The sequence below is a fragment of the Polypterus senegalus genome, chromosome 3 (assembly GCF_016835505.1).
Source record: "Polypterus senegalus isolate Bchr_013 chromosome 3, ASM1683550v1, whole genome shotgun sequence".
In the NCBI taxonomy this organism is placed as follows: Eukaryota; Metazoa; Chordata; class Cladistia; order Polypteriformes; family Polypteridae; genus Polypterus; species Polypterus senegalus.
In genome coordinates, this window is record NC_053156.1 from 52,948,891 (window position 1) to 52,954,890 (window position 6,000).

Below are 6,000 nucleotides of genomic sequence, written 5' to 3' on the forward strand. Positions count from 1 at the left end.
GAAACCATCATGTCTTCCTGTCTGTGTCCGGGCTGTACCCCACACCCTTAAAACATATAAGATACAAAAAAAATCAGCTTTACATTTGGACTCTGACATCATTTCTTTCTTCTGTTTTAGTTTATTAATAATATTGAGCATATCAGTGACACACATCTGCACATTTCCTCTGCCTATTTGGGATTTTCTCCAAAAAGAAAAACAGTAGCTTCTATAGTTACGGTACCTGATATTGCTTAGATGACAGTATAGTCCAGTTTCTTATTCAGCTTTATGATACAATCAGAAACTGAACTGGATTAAGCAGGTTTGAGAAATTATTTGAGGTTTTTATATCAGAATGGTAATGTAGCATTTAGCACTTCTATCTCACAGCTTCTGAGGTCAGGATCACAATCAGGTAAACAATTTCTGATCACAACTTTGCATTGGAATTTGGAAAAAAAAAATACATAAAAAATGTATCAAAATAAAATTTAATTAAAGGGTGGATCCACTGGGCTCTTAAACAAGGCCCTTGACCAGCAATTGCTTCGTCCTGAGTATGACATTAATCCGCATCCATCCATGCAAGCAGATCATCCTTACTTAAAGGGAAGACTTGGGGGTTGGTGACCCACCATAAAATAACCTCACATTGTTTCTAGTTTGGTGCTGAAGTGTCACCCATCGCATTCGAGTCCCAATCCAGTTCGCTGTATGGTGGGTGCGGCAAAGCTCTGTGATCAGCGCCTGCTCTCAATTTCCTCCTCCTCGTCCTCCTCCTCTTCCTCAGTTGAACAGTGGTTTGTTCTGCAGCCTTCCAGATTTGAACTACACTCCTAGCCATTGCATGCATGGATTCTGTGGACGTTTCCTGGCTTTCTTCTGTTATCTACAAGACTTGCATGGTGAGCATGTCATGCAATGTACTGTATTACTGTATGCAGGTTTGATTCTTGATTGATTTTGGCTGTACGCAACCTTCAACGGAATAGTGCAGCTCAACACCTGCAGGATGAGGGGGTTTACATCTAAAGAGACAAATAAGAAACAATTAATCAACATTTAAAAATTATTATTATCTAAAAGACAAATACTGATAAACAATTATATTCCATAGAGCAATGCATATCAAATAGAAAAACAAAAAGAAAACAATGAAAATACAAGAAAACAAAAGTCAGGGATGGAGCTTAAGCTTGATTCTGACACAAATAAAATCATAACAGATGCTTAAAAATCATATGCCTTGCCATCCTGTGCTTCAGACAGAGGAGTGTTTCTGGGATGGATGGGACAGGGATGGTCCTTTACCCGACTGTATGGGAGGTACATATAGATGAATAGCATGGATGGGTGATTATCCTGGCCAGGATGGTTCCTATTCCCTTTTCTGTGTGGGAGGATGACATAGTGGATGGAAGCAGGATGACAGTCTCCCAGGCCCATATATTCGTCAGTCCACTTCTGACATAGCACCCACTTGGACATCTGCAGGCTTGCATGGGAGTTAAAGTCCTGGTGGGTGTTCCTGCTAGGGTCTTGGGCGGCTGACAGAGAGTTCCCTTGGAAAGAAACTCCCATGTAAGGTGGAGGCTCCACTTGAATGAGAAGTGCTGCCAACTGCTATCTGGTTTGCCAGTGAATCTCATCTGAAAAAAAGTGAAATATTAGATTAGATTATATTAGATTAGATAAGATTCATTACACCCAAAGGGAAAATTAGATGCATGCAGCACCAGGAATGTAAAAAACAAATATACAGACTCACTAGAGAAATAAGTCACGCATGCACGTCTGAGGATCACCTTGCTGGCTCTGATCAGGTATGCAGTACCACACCAAAGCAAGAATGGGTGCTGTCGCTAACTGTCTTGTCTCTTCTCTCCACAGCACAGAGTAGATACCCCAAGTAGTTATAGACCACACTTTTCAAGATAAAAATGGCCATTCCTGGAAGGAGAAGTCTCACATGTGACCCAAACCTTTGACAAGAAGGAACTTGCAGTAAGATCCTCTGGTATAGAACCATTGGTTATTTGATTGATTTGTTTTCTTGTTCCACGTTAACCTGTTTATTTCTTTGAAATGTATTACTTGTAGTATTGCCTCTAAACTAAATGGGGTGGCTGGGTTGATACCTGAACTATTTTTGGGACTCTGCAAATCCCAAACACATAAATGTATATTGATCAGAAAGAGCAAAATGAACTTAATTACAGAATATACTGTAGATGTTTAGTCTGGAATGTCAGAAGGAAGCGCTGATTACCGGATAGCAGCTGAGAGAAAATATCCCCAGAGGTGCTTCTTAGCACATCTTGGAGGAATAAACACTGTAGCCAAAAGTTCTCCAAGAGAGCACCTCTTATAGGGCATGAAAGGATTTTTCATGATGGCATCCGCTTTTGCTATCATTCTCTTTTCCACAACCGCCATGTTCTGGAGAAGTTTTTTTCTGGTAAGTTGGTTCAGGCATTGTGTATCTTTTGAACTCAAGTTGCTTCCCCAGAAGACCTCAGCGTAGAACAACACACTGGCTACTATGGATTGGTAAAACATTTTCGATAGCTTGCTTTACACACCAGTTGACCTGAGTCTCCTCAGGAAGTGCAGTCTGCTCTGGCTCTTCTTGTACAGCAGCACTGTGTTTTTAGACCAGTCCAGTTTGCTTTTTATGTGAATCCCCAGGTATTTGTAGCGCTGTACCACTTCCACATCCTCTCCCTGACAATGACTGGTCTCAGGGACTCTTTGGCACACCAGAAGTCCACCATAAACTCTTTTATCACAAGACCAAGTCCTCCACAAGTGTCCTGTGCTCCAACTCATCTCCATCATCAAAGCAACCTATGACTGAAGAATCATCTGAGAATTTCTGTAGATGACAACTGCTGTTATTGTACTGAGAGCCTGTTATATAGTAAGGGGGAAAGGACAGAACCCTGAGGTACTGAAGTATTACACACCACCATTTCTGACACCAAGTCCTTGAGTCTCACAAACTGCTGTCTGTTGTTCAGGTAGTCCATATTTCATTACATAAGCAGTTTATTGTTACAAATCAGAATGTAATTTATTAAAACATTTTCTCTTCATGTTGTTACCAAAGATGCATAAAATGTTGCTGCCTCTAAAAAAGTAGGTAAATGAATACTTGCAATTGAGCAAAGTGTCTACTTTCTTCAAAATTACACTGACTCTGTCTACCAGAAATTGTAGCTTCCAAGGACCTGTCAATGAAAACCAATATGGCTGACATCCTTAGCTAGTGCAACGTGTCAAATCACTTCATTACAGCTGACCATACCACTGGAAAAGTTAACAAAAGTAAAGAATACAACATTAATTACTCAGACTTTAAAAAAGATTTGATGCATTCCCACACTAAAGATTAATTCTGAAATCAGGGGTTGTAGGAATCAAAGGTAACCTACAAGAGTACAGCTCAGAATTTTCAACTGTCGGGATACAAAAAGTACAGGTAAGAGGATAATGTTCCATGTGAGGTGAGGTCATCCGTGGACTCCCCCAGGGGTCTGTCCTTGGACTGCTGTTTTGTTTTTAATTTATATTAATGACATACAGTAGATTCTGATATAGTTAGTAAACTTGTGAAATTCACAGATGACATTAAAATTGGAGAAAATGCAGATACCGAGGAGACAAAAGTAGACCTTTAGGAACCTTCAAATGTTAAATTTATTTTAGAAGGATCACAAGAAAAGAAGGATCTGTGCTAGGGTGAATGGCATCCTCTTATCACAGTTTTTTTTTTTTCTTATTTTGTCACGTTAAAAGTGTCAAGGCGTTAATTGTTAGTGACATATCCATGACATCTTAAAATAGAAAAGTGATATGAGGTATTCCCATCTCTCTCTCTCTCTACTTAACTCATACAGCTCTGAAATGCTTGTTATATAGTACAGTCTGAATTCTTCTACAGTATAAGTTATGTTTCACCGTGTTTTGTCTTTTCCTGTGTTTCTAAAGCTATTGTCAACATGCACCACTTACCTAATGGCCCAAGCCGCTATACATGCTCCATAGATTGTGGGTTCCTGTGAAATGGAAAGCTGCTACAGACTACTATAATAAAAAAGTTCTGCGCTGTGAACCATTCCATTACTGAACTACTGAACTCAGCTGATATTCATTTCAAGTCTGGGTTAAAGAAGACACCAGACCTTAAGATTTATGCTGACTTTTGCAGCAGGAGTTCTGTACACAGAATAATTCACAGTGACCTGCTGAGACCATCCTAACTGGCAGCTGACATACTCCAGCTCAGGCAAAACCGGAAAACCGCACTTCTTTGTGGGATAATGTGACATAGTGCTATAACATGATCCCCAACATCTTATCCAGATGATTCTAAAACATATGCAGGCTGAAAGGATTTGTTTCTGAATGGCCTTTCTGCAGCCTCACAGAACCTCATAGGAATGAGGCTGCCAGATGGTTAAATGTTTATTCATATTTTCTAAAAGATATTGCCCATATGCATGACACGTGTAGCACAAAATTGCAAAAAAACACAATAAAGGCGAGTTTAGAAGAAAGAAATAAGATCTGAAAGTTTCACATTTTATAAAGATGCTCTTAGGGCATTTTCATCTTTATTGAATACAGACTGCTAAAATGAAGTGTTCGGGTGTTAGCTATAGCATCAAACCATTCATTTAATATTTTGTTCAAAATTGTCTTCTTTGTAGGTTGACAGGGTGCGGCCCTGTGCTATTGCATGAACTGAAAAATAATTTAACAGTGCAGACATCCTGAGGATGATTCGCCACCACTATTAACTGGAATTCAATCATGTAAATGATCAGCTTCAGAGCCCACTGCTGGGAAGCCGAGAAGAGTGACCCTTATCACTACAGCTTCATCACCGCTTCACCATTTGCTGAGGCCCATTGGCCTGGGTGTGCAGGCAACGGGTTCATGGAGTTGGGCAAAAGTGTGGCAAATCTGAGATCTGGACGTGGAGCATCATTTACACAATCAGTTCCATGAAGGAAGATCGCTTAGCTGTTGCTAAAAATGTGAATAATGAAATTATTAGAAATAAACTTGGCCGTTAGCATTAAAAGTAAGGAGGAAGTAAAGAATTTAGATGTAATTATGGACTCTGACTTAAACTTTAAATCACATATTAAGCAGAACTGCACTTTCCATTTAAAGAACATTGTAAAGTTAGACCTCTTATTTCACTGCAAGATGCTGAGATGCTAATTCATAATTTTGTTTGTATTCCACTAGATTAATTAATGCATGCCTAACAGGTCTAACGAAGACAAACAACAGTCAGTTACAGTTAGTCCAGAATGCAACAGCAAGAATCTTAGCCAGAAACAAAAAATCTGAGCACATTTCACCAGGTTTAGCGTCATTAATTTACAATGGTTACCTGTGTCCTTTAGAATTGACTTTAAAATATTACTAATGGTTTATAATCTAATTTATAATACTGTATAATATTATATGGTATACATAATAATTTAATAATGGTATATAATCTTGTTCCTTCTTATGTTCTGGAGTACCTGTCCCCATACATTTCAAATCAGAACATTAGATCTTCTAATTGTAGTCTGCTTATTATTTCAAGAGCCAAGCGTAAAAGAAGTGGTGAGGTGGCCCTTTGCTGTTATTCACTAAAAATTTGAAATACTTTACCAACAGAGATATGACAGGCATATTAAAAAATATATATTTTGCTTTTTCATAGCTACAGTTTAGTTTTGCTCTTAATAAATTAGATATGCACAGAATTATTATAATCTTCAATGAATCAACAATCTTTATTAATCTTTACTTTTCTCTATTTTCATTTCTGTGCCACCACCTCCTGATCAAAGTTCTTTGCAACAAACAGTTATGTTTAAATGAAAGCAGATAACCCAACCTGCCAAGAAAGATCCTCTGTGTCAGAACTAGTTAAGAATATTTATGTTAGTTAAAATGCCCAAAGGGCGATGAGCAATCCTTTCACCTGGAAACCCTGCAGATTTTGTT